At 38.9% G+C, this 23,777-nt stretch overlaps 1 long non-coding RNA gene across 4 annotated transcripts in view; it reads right to left on the bottom strand.

Moving 5' to 3' along the window:
- Positions 1 to 23,777, bottom strand: part of LOC123370931 — a 61,037-nt gene that overhangs the window by 20,324 nt on the left and 16,936 nt on the right. The window contains exon 3 of one of the 4 annotated variants that reach the window (XR_006579641.1): positions 6,581 to 6,728. The exons of 2 other annotated variants lie outside the window; for them this stretch is intronic. This is a non-coding gene — a long non-coding RNA (uncharacterized LOC123370931). Of the gene's footprint in view, positions 1 to 6,580; positions 6,729 to 21,504; positions 22,288 to 23,777 lie in introns of those variants that run through there. One more of the 4 variants, XR_006579643.1, reaches the window with a different exon arrangement.

Here is a 23,777-nt window from a genome sequence, read left to right as displayed (position 1 = left end):
ATGCTATGTCCTGATGTTGCCCCACGTGTCACCAAATCCCAAGCTATGCAAAGTGAAACTTGTCACTGTTCTTTCCGAGCAGGAGACTTAGCATGGACTCACAGCTACAGATGTGGAATGAAGTGGTTACCTGGAGTTGTAAAATGCACAGGACCAGTTTTGTTTATGGTGAAACTCTCTGATGGTAGTTTATTGAAATGACATATGGAAAGGTTGCCTCCTCAACAAGTACCAGAGTCTAGGGCTATTCCGGTAGGATTTTCTTTTTCTCCAATCAAGCTGCCTCCTGCTACAACTCCTAATTTTATAGAATCATAGAATTGGAAGGGACCTCAAGAGGTCATCTAGCCCAGTCCCCTGCACTCAAGGCAAGACTAAGTATTATCTGTACCATCCCTGACAGGTGTTTGTCCAACCTGCTCTTAAAAATCTCCAATGATGGAGATTCCACAACCTTCCTAGGCAATTTATTCCAGGGCTTAACCACTCTGACAGTTAGGAAGTTTTTCCTAATGTCCAACCTAAACTGCCCTTGCTGAAATTTAAGACCATTGCTTCTTGTCCTGTCCTCAGAGGGTAAAAACAACAGTTTTTCTCCCTCCTCTTTGTAACAAGCTTTTATGTACTTGAAAACTGTTATGTCCCCTCTCGGTCTTCTCTTCTCCAGACTAAACAAACTCAATTTTTTCAATCTTCCCTCATAGGTCATGTTTTCTAGACTTTTAATAATTTTTGTTCCTTTTCTCTGGACTTTCTCCAATTTGTCCACATTTTTTCTGAAATACGGTGCCCAGAACTGGACACAATACTCCAGTTGCGGCCTAATCAGTGCAGAGGAGAGCGGAAGAATTACTTCTCATGTCTTGCTTACAATACTCCTGCTAATACATCCCAGATGCTGCTTCCTTTTTTTGCAACAGTGTTACACTGTTGACTCATTGTTAGCGTGTTGTCCACTATGACCCCCAGATCCCTTTCCGCAGTACTCCTTCCTAGGCAGTCAATTCCCATTTTGTATGTGTGCAACTGATTGTTCCTACCTAAGTGGAGTAATTTGCATTTGTCCTTATTGAATTTCATCCTATTTATTTCAGTTATTTTTGATAACTTGTTGGTAGGAACTCTGGTACCAACTGTTTCTGTTGTACAGGACAATGTCACACCACCACATTATCCAAAAAGAATGTCAAATCCAGATGTGTCATGAATTTATCATTTGTTTAGCTAATGAGTTTCTATGCCAAGGCAGAATAATCTCTTGCAATTTGAGAGTCTGTGCTAGTCCACCTACAACTGTTAGGTTGGCTTTATGTTAGCCCTGTAAATGATAATGTATTTGGAAAGTATTTTAAAGCTGGGTGGAGAAATGTGATGTTCTGCCCCTTTAAATGTTTGGATGCTCTGTATCGACCTTGAGCAGAGACTCACTTTTGTTTGTTTCTGTTTGTTGCCAGAACAATAAAATCACCACAACAGATAGACATAAGGGAAGCTGATAGCTGTGTTTCTATCTCCCTCACTGTTGGTTCTAAATATAACCAGGGTAACCTTAAGTCCGCATTTCCTGGTTTTCAGAAGTCTGAATTTTGCTCAACCCAACATGCTGCAAGGGGACAACATACCACCCAGAAACTTTAACTCTATTAACATAAAAACCTATATGATATTAATATTACATATGTAATCCTCTCCTTAGGAAGTCCTCTTCCCCTGGCAATGAAGGCTAAGAGTTAATCTGAAATGTAATGCTTAGGAGATTAAAGGATCTGAGGCCACATCAACATGGCCTTATCCTGTGTGGCAAACTGCACTCAACCTCTGCATCAAAGCCTCCTAGTTTCTTGAATACACTAGGGTGGATGAATTAGAACTTTTATGGCAGATTTAGGTAAATTCAGAAACTGAGGATTCTAATACATAAGAACTTGAATAATACACAACACTATACTCCCCTGTGACATTTATTTTGATATTATATCACTTATTCTACACTGCTCTCAATTTTTCAATGCTGTGCATATTTTTTGTACTGACAATGCATAACTGTATTTTGGAAACTGTCAGGAGGGAAGGGGGAGATTTTGGCAGGTGGGCATGGGGCAGTTGGGGCTTTGGGCACCTAGATGGCAGCTTGAGGCCTCAGCCCCCAATAGCATTTTGGCAGTGGAAATGAAATACCTCTTTCCCTCCACCTGTTGACAGGATTGGCAGTAACATGACATTTGGGAAGAGGGTTGGGGGAGGTGACTTAAATTTCTAGTTCTTTATCCTAGCCACCTGTGGACTAGTGTACTGATTTCACAGCCTACAGAATAAAAGTCAGGTGAGCTTCAGTCAGTGTGGTCCCTTCTTCCCAGAGCCACTTTTATGAGAACTTATAAGGAGTCCAAACAAAACAAAACCAGCAATAGCAAAACAAAGACTGCAACTACACCCAACAGTCTCAACATTCAGACCTGGAGGCAAGGCCCCAGTTCACATCCAGCTGTCCCCCTCCCGGCAGCCCTCTGTGTTGCTCCGACTCTCTACTCCCTCTAATAGGTCAGGGTTAATTGGCTGCTACATTTGGGTGTGGGCTAGGGGGTGCTCTTGTACCCTGTTACACCAGCCCTTGGCAACAACCAATTACCCCTAGCATACAATAAATATGGATAAGTACAGCTGGTTGGAAATTCTTTGACAAACTGGTTTTTCAATGAAAAAAAAAAAGGCCATTTCTGTCAATTGAAATGTTTTAAAAAAGCTAGATTTTAACAAAATTTAATTTAGAAAAACACAAAACAGTGTTTTGATAATGTTTAAACATCTTGTTTTGACATTTTCAGATTGAAAATTTTGATTTTTCATATCAAAATGAAATTCATTTTTATATAATTTGAAAAAAAGGTCAAAATCAGAGGAAAATATTTTTATTTTAATCAAGAAAAAAAATTTCAATTGACCCCAAATCAACTTTTTTTCTAAAACTCATTTTGTGAGAAATTCTATTTCAGAATGGAAAACATTTGAAAATCATGATATTTCCTGTGAAACAGAAAATCTGGTTCCTGCCCAGCTTTATAGTTAAGCATATTAGCTGGTTATTTCTGCTAAAGATATCAGCACAGAAATAGGCAGAGGTGGCATTTAAACTGTCATCATTCACTTTCAGAGTTAATATGCAATTAAGAAGAGTAGAACATTGCACATATCTCAGGACTGTCATTTCAAGCTGTCTGCAGACTCATGCATGTGGTTTATATTGCACATAAGGGTGTGTGAGTATATATATAGAGACAGACAGACAGCTTAGGATCTGCCTTACAATCCTGTGATAGATGGAAGCTTCTATGTGGAATGTGGAATGTGGAATACACTGGGCCTCACTTATAAAAATAAGTCATTTGTATTCCATGCCATCTGATGTGAGGAGCAAAGAGAATATTTTTGCTGCTGTCATCAGGATCCAAAAAGCATGGCATTAAAACTAGCTCCAGTTCCTCATCACAAGAGCCATTTAGTTTATTCTCTATGCAGGAAGAATTCTATTGGGAATCATTTTGATTTTGTATATTAGTTTTCACTGTGTTGTTTTGCTATATACATTTTTTTAAATAAAATGCATTACATCTCCTTGATTGTAAATATGTATCTGGATAGTTTATGGAACTATTGTGAGGCTTTTCTGGTCCCCCTGAGCACTGTTGAGTGATGTTTGTGTAACAAATGTATGCTAGGCAGCACATGTGCTGCTGAAAATAATGTATGTGCCTCAGATTATTTGAGAGACTAGGTGGGTGAGAGAATATCTTTTACTGGACCAACTCTTTTTACACATAGCTCTTCGGATAATGTTAATAAACTTTATGACACTGAATTTTTTAATGTTTATCCTCTTTTCACTCTCTTTCTGTAAGGAAGATGCATACACGCTATTCAGGTTAAAACAGTTAGGTATCTTCTTCACTTTTGTTTTGTTTAAAGCTTCTATTTCAGAATATAGCATGTTCTGTGTAATACTGCAGAAAAAATGGGACGGTCCTAAGGAGAAACCTACAAAAAAAAAGAGCCATACATAAAAAATGAATATTACCAAAAAGACCTCTTACCTGGCTTTCCCAAACATATATTTATTTAACAGCTAAATTCAGTCATAACACAGAATTAAGCCACTGTATCATCTTTTTAGTGAGTGCTCAGTTGATTTAAACAGGCATATTGTGAAATGAGCATTCTAGATGGCCATTATGATGATAGTACTTCTCTCAACACTATTTTTATGATGCATACTTTCAAATCAGTGAAATATATTCAGAGCTGTTTAGAAATTTTATGAGGAATGCCACTTTCAAAAGTGTTATCTATTTTTAGTTGGCGAAGCTATTCAGTTTTAAGCAGCTTTAAGCCTTTTATTGAAATACCTTATTCTGTATAAGTCTCCCATTCATAAAAACCCAAACCAAAAACAACAACAAAAAATTAGGCATCACACAGATGTTTTCCCTTCATAAACTGAGTTTTCCATTGTATATTTCTGCAAATGTTTTTAACAGTATTATACAATCCTACTATATGGTTACATTTGTTCTCTCACTATTGCTGATAATAACTACCAGCTCTGTGATTTGTTTGTTTTTTTGGGGGAGGTGGCTGGTTTTTTTTTTACGATTTATATTACTTCACACTCTTTTCTGTCCATAGAAAACAAACCTTACAACAAAATGTAACCAGATCTAGATGGCTACAAGCTGGTCTATTCCTAATGGATCAGGGGACAATGTGTTCAGAATGCTGGTTAGAAGGATAATTAGGGTCAGTGACACTCTCACCATCTGGAATTGTTACAGTTGCCAAAATCTGAGATGACTCATCATGCTCTGGGGACCCTATCTCTAATGGCAGCACTAATCATAAGGGAACAGTAGACAGGGATGAAACTGTTGTTAAGTGTCATAGCTTGAGGAAAATGTTCAAGAAAAAGAGGGAGGGGCCCTTTTTGACTTAATATGTTTTTCACACAGAAAAACAAGATACTCTGACTTTCACCAAACCAGAGGTTTGTGTGATTTTTATGAGTTCCAGCCACCACTGAGAGTGCATCTCCTTATATGTTTTCAGTCCAAACTAGAACTTGTTGTATAGATTCTTACATACAATCCCTGCAGATTTTTGTTTTACTATGCACTGAAGAAAAAACAAACAAACACAAAGAAAACCTCATGAACCTATAATCCAGTAAAACACTCGCTGAAGTAAATGGGAGCGTTGGCAGAGTAAGGACTGCAGGATTTAGCCCTGAATGATCAAACCAATGATTAGTATATGAAATTGTTTCACAAAATTAACATAATATGATTAAAATAAATCTTTAAAGGATTTTTTTGGGAAAGTCTAAACTATTTAAGAATGGGAAAACCAAATCTACAGAATTGCTATGAGATTTTCTTAATAACAGCTATGGCTGTTTTGATTTGAAAAAATGTAGTTAACATTTGTAAGGAAATGTGGTTTTTATGCACTTCACCAATACATACAGAAAATTTGGGAGACACATTTGTGAGTGGATTAATTTGAGAAGCATAGGTGCTTTACTCAGAAGCCTGATTCTGTTATATAAACAAACATAGCAGGGATTGTCCTAAGAGCTAAATATATTCTCCTCACACTGCATATAAGGAAAAGAAAATTGAGAGAGACATTAAACTGCAAATCCTTTTGCAGAAGTAACAAGCAGTGTTTGAGTGACAATACTATAAGGAAATGTGCAGCAGGCACTGCTGTCTCTGTGGAACTATGACTGTCACAGTATACAAATAATTAACACAGATAAAGGGAGTAGCTAAGGGGAAATAATTGGCTGGGAATAAAATTAAGAGAATATGGCCATAAAGCTGAGGTTTTATACTGTTGCATTAAAGATAAATATATTTAAATATTGTTCATAAGAAATGTTTATTTTAGAAGACACTCAGATGTACATTAAACACAGTGTTACACTTCATATAGCCATGGCTATTTCTTCCCAATTTCTACAGTAACATTAATAGTTTTACAGGGAGATTCCAAAACATACTACAGTAGTAGCTAGAAAAAATAGGCAGTTTGTGAAAGATACCAGTCTAAAAATGATTGATTCCTATGTTTTCTGATGTAAAGCCAAATTGCCAAATGCAAAGGCAAATATTAGGATGAACCAAAATACTCTATCTGAATATACCCTGAATGTTGGGAAAGTTCAGATATTTATCCAAAACTTGCAGCTCAGGCCCATTTGTAGAAGAAATTAAGTCTCTTTCTGTACAGTTCTGCTTTACAAAGATTAATTTTGTACTTCATGAATAGTGAGATCAGTCACTCAAGACTTAAGTTAACATTTAAGTTATATTTAATAGAAATGTGTCCAGAACAGTACAGGAGCTCTGTATTGCTCCCTCAGATTCTGGGCAAGGTTGGACACAGATTCAAGTGTCTTGGCTTGAGACTCTACCTAGTGCTTTAATTTAATAAATGAATAGCTAGAGTCAATACACCATATAATAGCCCACAACCTTGAATAGGCCACTGTAATCTGAAGCATCTACTATCATTTCTGTTTACTCACATATTAGAAAGAGGAAAGTGATGCTTTTGGATCCAATCAACGTTCCATTTAACTCTGTGGGTATCTCTCCACTGAAATCTGTGGGAGTTCCATGAAGCCCTTGATTGTCCTTAAATGATGCGGGTATACAGGAGCCATTTTTCTCAACCTGAAAAGATCCCAATTTGGGGCACGATGTGTGACAAAGACCCAGATGAAGGGCACAAAAATTATTTGTTAGGAAACATAAAATGAGATGGGACTGAGTCCTCTTGTGTAAATACCTTTTCCTATAACCTCAGTTTCATTCTTTATTTCTCATGTAATTAATAAATAGTAAAAGTTAGGGACATCACATTTGTGTGAAGTGTAGGGATGAAAAAGAATGACATTCCTTGAAATTAGGAACATCTGAACGGTATGGCAGATTCTGTTCCTATTCTGAAGCCAAGTCATCTACCATGTACAAAGACTAATAGCACCATGCTTTGCTCAGCTGACCTTCATAGGGGAATGTAGTTTCCTCTACTCCTCTCATCCAGGCCACAAACAGAGCCATTCTGTGCCTACTCCTATAGTTTCAGAGCTGCAGAAGGGTGCCTGTACTCTTCCTCAACAGGTTTTAATCAGTGGCTCCCTGCAGTGGTGGATTCACACCTCTAATCATTCTGTCCCTAAACCTCCCTCCCTATTACTGAAGAGAGAAACACTCAGCAGGGCAAGCAAAGTCTTCCTGTGCAGCCTCTCCACAGCCTGATGCATCCACCAGCATAGTGAAACCAAGTCTGTTCCACAATTTTAGCGCCATCTGCATCCAGAGGGCCAGGACTTTGCCCACAAAGATCAGATATTGGTTGGAGATGTACGGTCTTCTTTAAAAAAAAAGTATTTTCCCCACTTTCCATTAATAAACTGGACCACAGTAATTTGTGACTTGACTACTGTAACCACTGTCTCTCTGGCTTTTCAACTTTGCTCCCCTCCAATCTATCCAAAATACTGTTGCCAACCTCATCTTCCTCACCCACCTCTTTCATCATATTACCCACTTTCTCCAAGTCTCTACCTGGATGCACTCCGCATAAATTTCATACACCTTATCCTCACTTTCAAGGTTCTGCCCATTTCTGCTCATGCCTGCATCTCTGGTTATTCATCCTACAATACTTCTGTTTCACCTCATGCTCTACCAATTTACTTCCTGGTTTGTTTCCTCTCTCACATGTCACATATGCCCCTGTGCCTTCTCCAATGGTGCTCCTGCCCTGCACACCCAGTCATCAGGTTTCCTCCCTGATCCTGTACAGCATCCACTATCCCTTTCCTCTTCTATATCTCTCTTCAAAACCCCGCTTTCCTCACTCATCCCTCCAGCAACATGCCTCTAATCTGCTAAAAACTCATAATTCTAATTTTAACCCCCCCCACACATGGTCTGTAAACTGCATTTCTATAAAGAATCCAATCACCATATAAATATGGGCCTCAATCCTTGGCCCCTGTTCTGACTGCTTTGTACCACCCTTAAGGGGCAGCAGAAGGATCCTCCTGGCACAGGAGTACTTGGATGGTGCAAAGCCAATGTAGTTGGCGCTATACCACCCATTTCTCTCCCACCTCTGCCCCACCACACACATACATTTTGTGTACGCAGCATATTGCGGGTGGGGGAATGAGGCATATGGTGCTCTGCCAGATCCATGGCTGGCACTGCAAGTGACTGAAGCTGAGGTAAGTTAGAAACAGCCTCAGGACTCCTCTACAGACACAGAAGAATCTGCCTCACTGCCTGAATTTGGTCCCAAGCTAATTTGTAGAGTGTTACTGTTCTGCATCAAGGGTTTATAACTGTAATGCTGAGTTATACATTCCAGCTTTGAAGGTGGCTGTCTGTTTGTTTACTGTTTATTTTTTCTTACACACAAATCACTTAAAAACATCTCCTTTATTTTTTACTTTAATGAAATATTCCTTCTGGCTATTGCCTAACATTCAGGAGTTATGGGGTTTTTTCCTAACCTGTTACATGCAGCTATTTCTCTGTTACCATGACACCCACTAATGTGCATGAGACTGGAGTCTAAGAACAGTAAAGTCACATGGGAAGATGGACAAGTTGACACGAAGATGATGCTAAAGGGCAGACACCAGATACTCAGCTGGTGCAGATAAATGTAGCTGCGTTGAAGTCAGACTTTAAGTCATCTCTTTAATGCATTTGTAAATATTTTTAAGGTACACATTTATTAAAGACCTTTACCCACATTGTTTAGTGTTGCAGCAAATATTTTACTACAACTGTCTATTAATTTGCATGGAATTAACAAAGGCACCAAAATTTGAGAGTGATCACTGATTAGGGTTGTCCAACCTGAGACACCTTGACACGTCTGACACATTATGTATTTCAGGAGTGTAGGGCAGCTGCATCTCCAAGTGAAATCCATAGGAGTTGTGAGTACCTGATACCTTTAAAAATCAAATACAAAAATGTCTGAAATTGGGCACCCAAAAACAAGTGGTCACTTTTCAAAAGCTTTGACCTAACATTCCCTGATATTGACTGGCTTTCTGACAATTTAAGAGCAACAAAAAGTGTTTAGAAAATTCAACACATTTTAAAATAGCAACATAGAATATTATACCATTCCTCACACTACTTCAAATTCTAAGCCTACCCTTTGCTCCAAAGCACTGAAAAGATAGCAGGCAGAACATTTGTTGCCCAACACTCTTGTTTTCCTCTTGTTATCTGTGTCCCATGGTTGTCTTCTCTGTGTATGCCACACTTCCAATTAAAAACAAAAACAAACAACCCAACAATTTTAATTTTACCAACGTCTGAATGCCCGTTTCCATGTTGTTTTCATACTTGGATGAGTCTTAGTGTTTTGAGAATGAGAGGTTTGATAAATGCAGTATTGACAGATGCTGTTCATGTTTCTTTTCCCACCCCATCTGATGGAAAGCCTCCTTTCTTTCCAAAGACATCTTGAAAGCAAACAACCCTTGACTCTGCAGTGCTGGACTTTCCTTGAACAGAGATTATTAATTATGTCTATTACAGACTAGATTTAAATAATGATATTCATATCATCCTGTCACATGTGAGCCAATCTGGGTCTTCATCAGTAAAAAACTAATGCACTATATCCCCCGATATTCAATTTACCAGACATTTTTTAATTAAACATATTGTAGTTACTTTTAAAAAAGATGATGTAATTTATTTTAGGGCAATGCGAGCATCATGAGAATTTTTTTATTAGTGAATTACGAAAACATGTCATACTAAGCAATTTGTCTACCAAGCCCAGTACAATGACAATATCAGTGACAAATACTTGGATGCTTCAAAGACAAAATGCTCCTGCAATCAGGGCCGGATTATGACCTTTAGAAGCACTAAGCACTGAAAAGATTATGGTGCCCCCCCATGTAATTCAAAATAAAACAATACTATACTGTAAAATAAAATTTTATTATTTGAAATGACACAAAATTTACATGTATGCTGAAATTAAAATAGCTTCTTTCTAGATTTTCTGATTGCAAAATTCTGGGTAAGTTCATCGAAGCTGACTCGATGAAGCATGTCCACTTCCATACACAATAGAGAAAGTGAATCAAGTCTGTCCTGACACATTGTTGTTCTCTGAGGGTTTTTTATTCTTTTCAGCTGAGAAAAAGAGCGTTCTGCGGAGCAGTTAGTAATCATCAATGTTAGAAAAATACATAGTGCGATCTCTACATTTGGAAATATTCATTGTATTCCGCAACAAAGAGTCCTGTGGCACTTTATAGACTAACAGATGTATTGGCTTATGCACCAATACATCTGTTAGTCTATAAGGTGCCACAGGACTTTTTGTTGCTTTTTACAGATCCACACTAACAGGACTACCCCTCTGATACATTGTATTCCATCTTTCAATATTGTGTCATGAAGATCAATGTGACTGAATTTCATTTTTCCTGTTTCATTAAATTTTGCGTGCATATAACAATGGAACCGCCATACTTCTCCACAGAGATTCATGTTTGAGTCAACAGGGTATGAGTCAACTAGCTTTTGGGAACCTTGTGAATATTGTTCGTCAGATAAGTTCATATCGTTTAGAAAAGAAAATCTACTTGATACTTCTTTGTACACTTCACCTCTCCTCTTCATATGAGTTTCCACTGTATCAATTATAGCGTAGTAAGTAGATACACAAAATTTGTCTCTAGGATTCAGTGCTGTTTCTGTTGCACTGCTATCATTTGCTTGTTTTTTCCTGATTCACTTGCGGGACTGGGATTCTTTGTAGTTAGTATCAGGCAAGATATCTTTTGATATGTCTTCAAATCTTTTGAAATCATTCCTCAAAGTGTGTAAGTGGTCTGCTAATGATTGACAGAGGTCTGCATATGTTTTCAGATTCAATTCTTTTTTTGGAGAGCTTGACTTGTGTGGTAAAAGTGTTGTAAAATTTCACTCCACATGGTCAACATGACTACAAACTCTAGTTCCTGCATCTTGTTTGCAATGTTTTCTGCCTCTCATAGTTTCTCCCTTTTCTGATTGGTCTTCAGCTATACTTTCTAATGCATCCACAATCTTTGAATAGGACTCCAGAATTGCACTTGCTGCCACTGCATGTGCCTCCCAGCAAGTATTAGAAAGAGATTTCAACACACGATCATTGCCCAAATATGTTTTAAGAAATGCCCATCGGTGTGTTGAGGCAGAGAAAACTGTATAAAGCAGGGGTTGGCAACCTTTCAGACGTGGTGTGCCGAGTCTTAATTTATTCACTCTAATTTAAGGTTTCGCGTGCAAGTAATAAATTTTAACATTTTTAAAAGGTCTCTTTCTATAAGTCTGTAATATATAACTAAACTATTGTTGTATGTAAAGTAAAAAAGGTTTTAAAAACGTTTGAGAAGCTTCATTTAAAATTAAATTAAAATGCAGAGCACCCCGGATCGGTGGCCAGGACCCAGGCAGTGTGAGTGCCACTGAAAATCAACTCACATGCCGCCTTCAGCACACGTGCCATAGGTTGCCTACCCCTGGTATAAAGTAACTGGACTGTTGAGAAAAAAACTTAGTGCCACTGGACAACAATCAACAGCACTGCGTCCAACAAGATTGAGAGAGTGTGCAGCACATGGTATAAATATGGCATATTTGTTCTGTTCTAAAAGCTTCTTCTGCATTCCTTGATAATGCCCTGACATGTTGGCAGCGTTGTCATAAGGCTGACCTCTGCCCTTTGAGAAATCTATTTTGCAAACTTGGCACAGATAATGCAGTACCTGATTTGCCATTTCTTCACTAGTGTGGCTTTTCAAATTGAGGAATGTTATAAATCGTTCAACTGGTTTTCCATCTGTGGGAGACATATATCTTAGTACAATACTCAATTGATCAATATGTGAAAGATCAGGTGTAGACACGACAGATTAACTGAAGTACCCAGCAGTACTTATTTCATCCACAATAGCTGAACAAACCTTGTCACTCTTTAGACCAATGAGTTCATCCCATATTGTCTTGGATAAGTATGATGGGTTACATTTGCCAGCATTCCCATATTTTGAGATATGGCCTGCTAAAAATGGGTCAAACTGATCCACAAGCTCCAACAATCCCAAGAAATTTCCATTCTGCAATGATCCAAATGTGTCATTTGATCCCTGGAAAGGCAGACCACGTTCAGCTAATGTTTGAATAACAGCTATAACATGCTGCAAGATATGTTGCCAGTATTCACGCTCCCCTTTAATTTGTTCTTCCAATTTCTGTGTCAATCCAAAGCCCTGTCTTTGATTTAAATATGTCAACATCGAATCTCTGTGAGTAGTGCTATTTTCATGTTGTTCAATTAAAACAGTATTCCACCAGTCACTAAATCCATCTGCAGCAAACCGGGATGTTGAAGGTTTATATGCAAAAAGTTTGCAAACAAAACAGTACACAGACCCTGTTGATGGTGAATACAGTAGCCATTCTCGAGTGTATTTCTCACCATTCGCTTTCATGCCAAAAAATATTTTTTGTGGATAATATCTTGTTTGTTTGCCATTGGTAAAAGTCTGACGTGATTTCTCAAATGGCCCAGTGTGGTGTTGACAGTCATTTGGTCCACGATCTATCCAGTAAGCTACATCATCGGTACTGAAATCAACCCACATACCAGGATCTTTTCTCCTATTATTTACAGCATGAGCAGGTTCAGTCTCTGACACATTCACACCTTCTAGAACAATGTCTGTTTTACCACCAGGAGTAGATGATCAGTTACAGTCTCTGATTTCCTTGCATTATTTCGATCTATGTTAGTAGGATGCCTCCCTGGTTTAGGTGGGGATAACTAATAAAAAGAGAACAGAAAAACTGGGGAAGAGTGTGTAGTGGAGTGTAAGGAAGTCTAACAAAGTTCTGATTTTTCCCATGATGACTACTTGGATGCTTTTTTTGAAATATCAAATTTAAAAAAAAAATCTCATTTTTTTTGGTGCCCCCTGCTTTGCTGGTGCCCTAAGCACATGCTTAGTCTGCCTATAGGGTAATCGAGCCCTGCCTGCAATGTTTCTAGATTTCATAGTGCCTTGCAGTACGCAGTGACAAAAATTCCTTCCTGATTCCAGCTGATACTATAATCCATGAGATTTAATTACATAAATATGGACGTTATCCAGTAATTTTAAAATTCCAGCCACAGCATTTGATTCTACAAACTCTTGTTGCTGTGAATTCCACAGGTTGATCTGATGGAATACAAAGTAGTATTTCTTTTCATTTGTTTATGCCAACAGCTATTAATTTTATAAAATGACCCTTTGTTCTTTTACTATGCATTAAGGTATTAAAGAAGAGACTAATTAATGTTTACTATAATCATAATTTAGAATAACAATCTATTCACATCCTCCCTGCTCCAGCCTAAATGAGACTTTACACCAGAGCTAGTTAATAGGACCAATACTGCAGCCAGTTCATTGCATTCTTATGTAATGCAATAGGTGTTTTGCATATTGAATACCTCATTCTGCCCTATAAGGAAAAGCTATGACTGAAGAAATTGATTCCTTTGCCTGTTATTGTTGTAACATTTTTTAAACCTAAAATAACACAAAGACAGTCAGAAGTCATCACACAATAATTACTAAAATCAAGAATTCAACACTTCTTTCATTTAAATGACCTTCCCAAAAAGAAGCTAAAACTGTATATGAAATAAAAACTTTAAAAGCAAAGTAGCGTGCAAACCATACCCCCAGATCCAAACTCTGAGATAGCTCAGATATGGATTTGAATGTATCAGTTTAGATACCACTCTCCTGAAGAGTCACATGAATGTCAAGCAAATGTATGTAGGTTAGTAATGCTGATTTAATTGTCTTAAAGGTGACCTGTAAAGGAAAATAAATTGGAATGTGTGCCCGCCCTCCTTCTTCATAATATCTAAAGAAAACCTTATGTGTGTGGTGTTTTGTCTTTCTTGGAAAACTCTATGGCAGCTGGACGACAAATAGAATTGTGACATCACAAGCACAAAGAAAGAGAAATCTGATTAAATGAGAGAGGAAATTATTTGTATTCACAGCAGGTGACATCCTGGCCCTATTGGGCATTGACTCCAGTGGGGCCAGGATATCAGTCACTGTTCAAAACTCTATTTTTGGTTTGTGTTGTAAAAACCTATTTAACATAAATGACTGAGAAGCACTTGGATGAAAGGATGGCTCTAAGATTCAGCACCACTTTCTCTTCAGTTAAGGTGTGAAATGTTCAAACCTACATTTCTAAGACTTCCCACAAGTCTGCTCATAAAACCAGGGAAGAGCAGACAGTCCTGCTATTTATAAAGAGAAACCAAGCAGATTTTACATCTTTCAGCACTTCTTTATACTGTACTTCCTAATTAAAAAAAACAACTAAACAAGTTCTTATCTTTGTAGGTCAGCTTTAATTGTCTTGATAAGCTACATCAACAGTAAAAAAAAAGATAAATGGTTTTTTAATTACCAGCAGCTTCTTAGCTACATCCTATCTAGCAACAGTTGTTGGGTAGGACAAGCTTTTCTTACATTGCATCATTAACACAGTAACTTGCAAACGTAGAGGCCTTGCATATCCTAAAATTCAAACTCCCACAGGAACAAGGTGCTTAGCTGTATGATGTCTGGGAGCAGCTAGATGATTTTTTGAGTTGGGGTCAGCCACAAGTCACTTTCTCTATAGTGTTGTCTATGTGCGAGAATTTTTACCAACCTCTGGTTTAGTTGCATTACAGAGATTTCTAAATTAGTACCCACTGCATTGCTTGGAAAACTAGCATGCAATCAAAGTAACCTAATTCAGTAGGAATCCCTGAAGACCCAGGGAATTTGTACAAAAATTCTTACAGTTGTAACACTGGTTCAGCTGCATTAGTATTAGCAATGTTGGGAACTGGTGTAAACAATTTTCCATCTCCAGCAGCTGTTTTCAACATCGTGTGAATTAGACAGGCACCCAGAAGATTTAATTGGCATAGTGCTGAAAATAGCTGTTGAAGTCTGAGAGCCATTTATATTAGGGCTTTCAATATTGCTAATACTCATGCAGCTGAAGCAGTGCTACAACTGTATGAATTTTTTGTAAAAATTCCCTGGGTCTTCAGGTAAGTATCTTTCTTAACATAACTTCAGTAAATGGGTAATTGTCGGGGTTCGAGTCCCTGACCGCAGAGAGACAGGCAACATAATTAAGGGTCAAGCTGCTGATTAATTTAAATAATTTAGCATGTATAGGTTAATGAGCTATATATGTAGGATAGTACCACATACAGAGTTTTGATTGTGTATATATATATACACACACACACATAGGGAACCCTGTAGTGGACAATTATGGAATAATCACCTATCCGTAATGAAAACTTCTGCTTTAACTTCATCAGTTAGTGGTTGGCTTTGGCTTATGCTCAGTAGGATGAAACTTTATATCACTTTTTTCAATCCTATTTAATATAGTTAGAGATGTTCTTATCATTCTCTCATTGGACACATATAACTCAGCATCCTAACACAGGTGCTAAAATAATGGATTACTCCTGTAGTTAGAAAGAGGGTGGTCACAACTACTCTGTACTATTTTAACCCCCATACTTCTCCCCTACACATGCTTTTAATGGATAATGTATTTGGGTTACAATGTCATTGTTAGAGTTAGGAAGTGCCACTCCCTGCAAAAAGAACAATGAGATACTGCATACACTGATTGAGGAAATATCTCCTCAGGAAATCCTTGTGGTTTGCTGTCATTATCAAGCAGGAGTAATAGGCCTGTAAATTACACATGCCAGAACACTGGCATGCACCACAAAACCACCAATGTAAAGCTGAGTCTTCCAACTAAGCATCTTCATCAGCATGACAAAGAAAGCATCTATAGAATATAAAAATTCAGTCTAGCAGGAAACCTTCAGAAAATGTGCTTGTGCCTACATTAGCCTTAAGAAAATACTCAGCTACTCCCCAAAACATGCAGCCTCTCCCTTTTCTGCATAACTTATTGGATCTTAATGCAGTGTAAGAAAAGCTTGACCTATGCAGGAATTTAAAATGCATCCAGGATTATAAAAACTAACAGCTATTCCAAAAATTATAGTCTCTACATTTATCTTGTGATGTGCTGAGAAATGGAGCAAAGGTTTGTTTGTTTAATTGCATCATAAGCCACCCTCAGGAAATTCTAGGGGTAAAGCACTGAGAAAAGATGGGTGTGATGGAACACACCCCTGTATTCAGACCCCACACACTATTGTGGTAATCTTTGTACAAGGTATGCCTTGTGAGGTATCATTTGAAAACTCATAACTTGCTAATCAGTAATATCATGGTGGAATACATGTAACAACATTATGTGTAAAGTTATGAATAGAAGCTGAAATTAGGGGTCTTTCCAAGATAAGTCTGGGGAAAGGCTAAACCGGTTCCTCAGAGACAAAGGGCAAGCTGATGCTCCAGCCAGGTGCATAGGCGGTGAGTTATATGGGTCAGTGGTGTCCATCTCGACCAATATTTGGGAATGTGGGCCTGGCTCCACCAATGTTTGGGCTTAGCACGCTTTGGGGGGCCCTGCGCTTAAGGGGAATGCAGGTCCAAAGTGGACTGGGGGGTTAGCAGGGAGCCTGGCTCCAGCCCACCCCACTCCACTCCACCCCGCTGGCTCTGGCGTCGCTCAGGGGAGGGGATGGAAGCTGGAAATAGGCGGGGCAGGGGCATGGAGAAAGGGGTGGAATGGGGGAAGAGAGGGGCATAGCAGGGGCGGGATGGGGCCAGGTTGCTTGCTGCTGCTGACGCCAGGCCCTCCGCTAACAGCCCCAGGCTGCCTTGGACCCAACACAACTCTGAATCGTGGGGCCCCCAAAGCATGGGGTGGTTGCCCCAGTCTGTCCTATGGACAGGATGGCTCTGCTCAGGCCTGTTCTGGGCACCACCAAAATTATACAAATGTGGCACCCATTGCCAGGTGTCAACAAAGCTGATGGGCCATCACCTATCAAGTGGCCATTCTTTGGCAAGAAATGGGGGCAGGGATAAAGAGATCTGCATCTTAGCAAAGAAACAGCATAAGGTGTCCTTCCTCCACCAGATTCTGTGGTTCACAGCTGGAAATGCTTTTCATTGAGGGACTGAAACTATAAAAAGGAGGGGCAAACACCCCATCACCTTCTCTCTCTTGCTCCTTGCCCATCTCATTCTCTGCACCCAAGAAGACAAAAGAAACAGTCACTGGAGTCTGGGAGAAGGTTCCTGACCTGAAGACTTTGGTCAGTAATTCTGTTGGAAGCATGTGATGAGAAACTTTGCTTTAAACCGAATATAGTCTGTTAAGTTAGGTACTAGAAAGTGTTTTATCCTTATTTTTCTTGTAACCATTTCTGACTCTCATGCCTCATTACTCGTACTCACATAAAAATCTGTCTCTGTAATTAATAACCTTGTTTTATCTAATCGAGTATGTTTAAAGTGTATGGGTAACTCTATTTAGGGTGGAGAGTTGTGCGTGTATATTATTCCCTTAAAAGAATAATGGATTTAATGCATTTGGACTGTCCAGGAGAGGGCTGTGCAGTACAAGATATACATTTCTGAGGGAAAACTTGGGACTTGGAGTGTGTTGGGGTAACCCTTCAGTGGAACCAAGGCTGGTGAGAGGCACAGTGTGACTGGCAAGCTGCAGTTGCACAAACACATCTACGAGTGACCTGTGTGCTGGCAGGCTGTCAGTGGTCCAGGTTGGGAGTTACAACAGTAAGGCATTGCAAGGCATCCCAGATTGAAGGGCAAGAGTGACACAGTCTAACATAGGTTGAGATTGCACCCCGGTATGTCACAGTGGGTCAGACATTTTAATCTGAAGGTGATCAGATCTCTAGTCTTTTAAAATCTTGTGGAAGGGTGTTTCACAGCTGTGGGACCAATTCCTTCACATCTTGGATGTTTCAATTCTACAGTCCCTGAGGAGTGAGGCTGTCATGGTCAAGAGAGAGTTCTAACTCCTCTTGCTAGGATGGGACTTTAGGCACTAAGATATTGGTAGCATCATCATTGATGCTTAAACTTTAAATTGTTGTTTCTCTGTTAGGCTCAGGCTTCATCGGCTATGCAGGATGGTCTTGTATCTTTGCAGTCCCAGAGGCTGTCAATCATTTTGCAGATGTGAATACCACAGAATTGAAGGAAGATACAGAAAACATGGATTCAGACACCACAAATGGGTTTATTTTGCTCAGGACTTCTTACTTTTCTGCACAGCTTAATTTTGTGATTAAAATTATCATCAGAGTTTCTAGTAACATGGTTTAATATTTTCAGAAACCTTACTGTATTGACAAGTGCTGTAGTGATTGGCCTCCGCTGTAAAGACAAGGTAATCGGCCTTTTGGAGTTTAAACTGTTCTCTATCTACTGGCTAATGCTACTTTATCTATCTGACGTTGAAGTACACTGCTAAGGGGTTGATAAGAACAGTCAGGTTACAGAAGTCCAGTTGGCTCCTTCTATGTACAATGGAGATTGCGCAGTGGACTCAAGTAATACTATTGGTTCCTGGCTTTGAAATAACTACGTCTTCATCTGATTTAAACCAAAAACGGGGGTGGGGGAGGGAAGTGTTCAGTTTTCTCTCTGTTGGGTTATTGGGCTCAATGAAAAAATGTTTTGTTTACACTTACATATTCAGCATCACCTTATTCCTTAAATTCTCACATACAAACTCTCATGTTGCTGTTGGATGTCTTTGGACAAGAATTGTGGACTTAGCTCATGAGAAAAGGCATTTTCTTCCAGAAGCTGGAGAATATACCAACCTATTTTAATCTGCAATTAAGAGTTCATTCTCTTTGTTTGGTTTTCTATTTTATTCATAACTTTCTATTAGTCTGTTACTAAATAATTGATAAACTATCAAGCAATAGTAGTTGGAAAGTAAAACTATCTCAGAGGTAAGGAAATGTAAACTGGCATAATAAGTGTTAAATGTAAATATCTACCATTCCACTGTGGTGGTTTTTTTTTGGGGGGGGGGAGGAGTATGCTAGATTGGTAAATTCACAGATGAAACTAGGTTAATTGGATAACCACTCTGCCATTTCTAATAAGAATTATTGCTTTGGATCTATATAATTAAAGTGTGTTAATTCCACTGAATGTATACTAAAATCCCTCCTTCAGAAGAATGAAGCATCAGACAACAGTGCATCCATACCACATTTTTTTGTTATGCCTTTTCTTTTTCTTTTTTTTTTTTTAACTGAGTACACCTTTCACAATTCTGTAGGCATAAGTACAGAAGTTAATTAAAAACAATTAATATAACTATATAAATGGCCACATTCAAGTTTTGAGTGGTATGGCTGTAAACCCATTGAAGTTAATGGAGCTGCTTCCCACTTGCATCAGTGTTGAATTTGTTTATACTAGGTTGAATTTGGCCCAATGTCAACAAAAATGACACTAAAATCCACACTGCTCTAATCCAACCCCTCAGAAAAGACCTGCTTTAAATAGCATACATGGAAAATCAGCAACTGAGGTTCTATCGATGAATGGGTCAGCAAATTCTAGAGTGGAGGCCTCTCCTCTGCAAAGTGCTGTGTAGAGGTTTGTACTCTAAATGGTCCAAGGCAACGAAAGCACAACTCAGACTTATATAAAATATTGTTTAGCAAAAGATACAAAAGGGAAAAAGACTGAATTAATCCAAACAAAAAGGTCTACTGCTAACACCTAAGGATGGTGTTGAGATCATGGCTGGTAAACAAGAATGGAACTAGAAATTAGTGAACCAAAATGGGTGTACTGAAAATTAGATCGAATTGGTGGACAAAATAATAAGGGGGACAAGTTATTCTACCCATCAACCCCTTTCTGGGGTAACTTAAAAAAAGAGATTACAAGTGTGAATCAAAACGATAGGTGTGTGGAGATGAGTAACTTGGACAGAGCAAGCTTTACCGCCATGGCTGCCACCTCCCTGCCTGTGGGGACCACAGTGTCTATTATGCCACCATTGGACCTTCATTGTGCTGATCCTGAGATGGCCTGACCAGAACAGAGAGGGGGACCCAGATGACATTGTCACTTCTATCAGTTCGGGCTAAATCTCTAATACCTCCTGGAATGCAACACTCGGGTTCCTGGTGTCACCCTCAACCCTGCTCTCTCGTGTCCTTTTCCTTCCCCTACCTTATTTCTCTTTTTTTCTCTCTCTCTCTCCCCCCTTTTGCCTTCTGTTTAATCAGTCTAGCTTAGTTGGCCAATGCTGTCTTTTGCAACAGTGCTGCATGCCTAGGACTGGAAAGGCAGATAAAAGCAATCCCTTAAACATCCTGCTACCAGTACAAGTTTGCCAGCTATCAGAGGGTATGTCTGCACTGCAACATAACACCAGGGTTCAAACTCAGGCTAACCTCCCTTCTGTTTACACACAAATCCCACTAATCCAGCATCCCAGGACTCCATGGGAGTAGAGGGTTCAAGCCTTAGTAAAGCCGGGACCCAGAGTTCAAGCCCTACTGCTTTGCAGTGTCAACACAGCCCCACTGGACTCGTGCTCTTGGAGTCGCCCAGAAGTATTCCGCAATCCCATAGGCCAATGTTCTTTCTCCTCTGGACAGTCAATTTTGGTGGACAGTCAAGTTTTCTCACACACCGCAAACAAAGCGCTAGAGCGGCCACCTTTTGGAAGGGCACTAGGAAGTCTGGGATATGGGTAGTTGGATGGGGGCCAGCATAATCCAGTGTAGATGAACCCCAGGTTCAACATTGGGGGGTTACAAATGAGTGTAGAGGCTCTAGTCTTAGGTCAACAAAGGTCTGCTAATTTGAGCTCTACTAACGGTGAGCTTACAGTGCAGTGTAGACATACCGAGAATGGCTGATAGGACTGTGTGCTATGCACGTGTTTCTCCTGAGTGAGGCTGAAAGCAAATAAGAGTATGTCTACACTCAAAACAGCTGTGGCTGGCCCAGGTCAGCGGATTTGGACTCAGGTTGTAGAGCTATAAAATTGCAGGGTGGATGTTCACACTTGGGCTAGGGGTGAGGGTCCCAGAGCCTGGGCTCCAGCCTGAGCATCTACAGAACCCATGTTTTGTTATGATGTTGGAGGGTCTGAGTGACCTTACTCACTCCATCTCTTAATGAGACTACGATGGGGTCAATTGCTATAAATGGTAGGAGAGTAGGAACTCCAACCTCAGTAAGAAGACGGGCTTCATTCATTAAATAAGGCCCAAACTTGCTTTAGATGGCTATTTCAAAAGGGAAACTGGACTAGGAGGCACTCTGCAGCTGCACAGTTAGGAGACTAATTCCACAGCTGCATCAGAGAACATTCAGTCTGAATAGAAGCACATGAGTGTAGAAAGCAAATTTTGTGTTTATTCTTTATTTTGTGCAAATAAGTCGTGCTGTTTCTTTCAAATCACAGTTTGATTTGAAGTACCAAGATACACTCTGTGAAATAGAACATAGTGATACTGTATTGCTGATTAGGAAACCAATTTCCTTCCAGGTATCATCTTCCAGTATTTTAACCTAAGATTTTTAGCCCATAATTCATTAAATTTATCAACCCTGATGTAATAAGGTGTAAATGAAACACTCTGAAGTTAAGATATTCTTGGTAATATGTAAATCCTGTCTGAAAGTGGATTGATCTCCCACATCTCCCTCGAGTCTGTCTCTTCTCTTATCTGCCCAAGGAGTGAGAGTCTCTTCTTGCTTCCTCCCATATCAAGATTCTGAAGCATTCCATCACAGATTTTTTTTTCATTTTCAGCAGAGAAGTGTGTAACTCAGTTATTTCAGTTTACAACACTTTGTGTGAACATATTATTTGGTTTCAGTCCATTCACATTTGCACTGTTTCCCTCTTTCCCCAGCCTGTCCATGGCCTTTGCTTTCAGCTAAAAAGTCAAAGCAAAACTCATGCAAAGCCACTGAATTTCATTGGGTTTCACATCAGAGTCATACAAAAATGGCTTCTGCATTGAGATGATGACAGATAGATGATGTCCATGCAGTTGCAGTGTTCTCCTGTGCCCAACTTGTAACCACTAGTTCTTCTGTGAGGAACGCTGCAAATTTTCTTGTGCTTTTAACCAATAGTTATCTTAATTTTTTTCCTCAATCATGCGTAGAGGACAGAGCTCTGTTTCTTTCAAAAGTGACGGTGCCTTTAACTTTTCTCAGGTAACATTGAAAATCAAATTTAGTTTAGATTGAATATAAGAAGAATTTATTGACAAAGAAAACAGAAATTAATTACTCACTGTTAAAAGCATGAAAGATAGCTTAAAAAAAAGAGTTGCATGCTCACAGAATTTTTATTATTAGTTTTGTTAGTAAAGCCTAGTATCAGAAAAATATCATTAGACGTTGAAGCTCTTTTTTTCCCCTCAGCACCAGTCCTACCCTAGTTCTATGAAATAGGGAACTCTCTTCCATATGTGCTTTAGGAAAGAGACTCAAACTTCATCCGGGTTACTGTGTTAAGCTTGGAGGTCCAGATTTTGATTGCCTTAGATTTACGTGCTCTAGTTTTATAGTCATGTAATTCAAATCAAATTAGAACTTGGTTCAAAAACTTTCCTTTTTCCTGAAAGTGTTGCCAATTAATTACAAAATGGATGTTTATTTCTAGTTAGTTGTGAATATGCTAGTCTAATTTCCTTCTCTTCCTTGCATTGTCCCTTTCTCACCAATGCAAACAAATGGTCGTGAATATTTCATCACTAACTGGGCTAACCACTCATAAAATGTAACTTTTTCTGTTTTGAATTGTTAATGGGCTAGTTAACACATCAGTTGAACAAACCTTTTTAATATGTTAATTGTTCTGGACCACAACAGAACATTGCTAGGCAGTATGGAGTGAGAGGAGAAATAAAATTTGTGCATTAGAGCTTAATACAGAACACCAATATTAAAAAATAATTAGCATAAATATAGCTAGTAAAATTAACTTTGGACAGGAAGGCTATAAGTTCATGAAGTTTTTGAGTGAACCTAGTTCTATTTATGATTGTGTGGATCCAAAACATTAAATCATGTCTCTTAGGAAATTGAAACATTACTGAAAATAGTTTTGAGCAATGGTTTCCCCCGAACTGGTTTTCCAAATGATTTTAATATTAATGTTGTCAGAAACAAATCATTTCAGAATGTTTTTCATGTGTTGAAAATTTGTTCCAACCAAATCTCAGTGGCCCTATCTACAATGGAGTTCAAACCACATTAGGTCCAATGATGTTTAAATATGGCATATGCTAGAAAGGTGCTAACACTTTCAAATTCAAATGAAGACAAGGCCTAACCATACTAAATTGATTTACAAAGGAGTGGGCTAGCTTGTACAAAATCATAGCTCAGAGCCCATCCTCAGGTCAGTGTGTGTTTCCTCTGGGGTATTCATGGAAATAAGCTGTTGTTAGCTAAATATTTTAATGTCTTCATTAATTTTGGTGCTAATGAAAGTGAGAGAATAACAATATTAGCTAGAGAGAAGCATGCTGATTAATGTTGTGGTAGCTTCCCTGCATAGTTCTGCCAACACATTGCTCTGCAGTACCCTTGCTATTTATATCTTGACTTCTCCAGAGGACAGTAAATGTTTAAATATGGCTCTAACATAGTTTTAATTCAACTATATATATTGCCTTAGTGGTCCTTT

Source organism: Mauremys mutica, chromosome 5 (assembly GCF_020497125.1).
Source record: "Mauremys mutica isolate MM-2020 ecotype Southern chromosome 5, ASM2049712v1, whole genome shotgun sequence".
NCBI lineage: Eukaryota > Metazoa > Chordata > Testudines > Geoemydidae > Mauremys > Mauremys mutica.
This window is presented reverse-complemented; position numbering and strand designations above follow the sequence as displayed.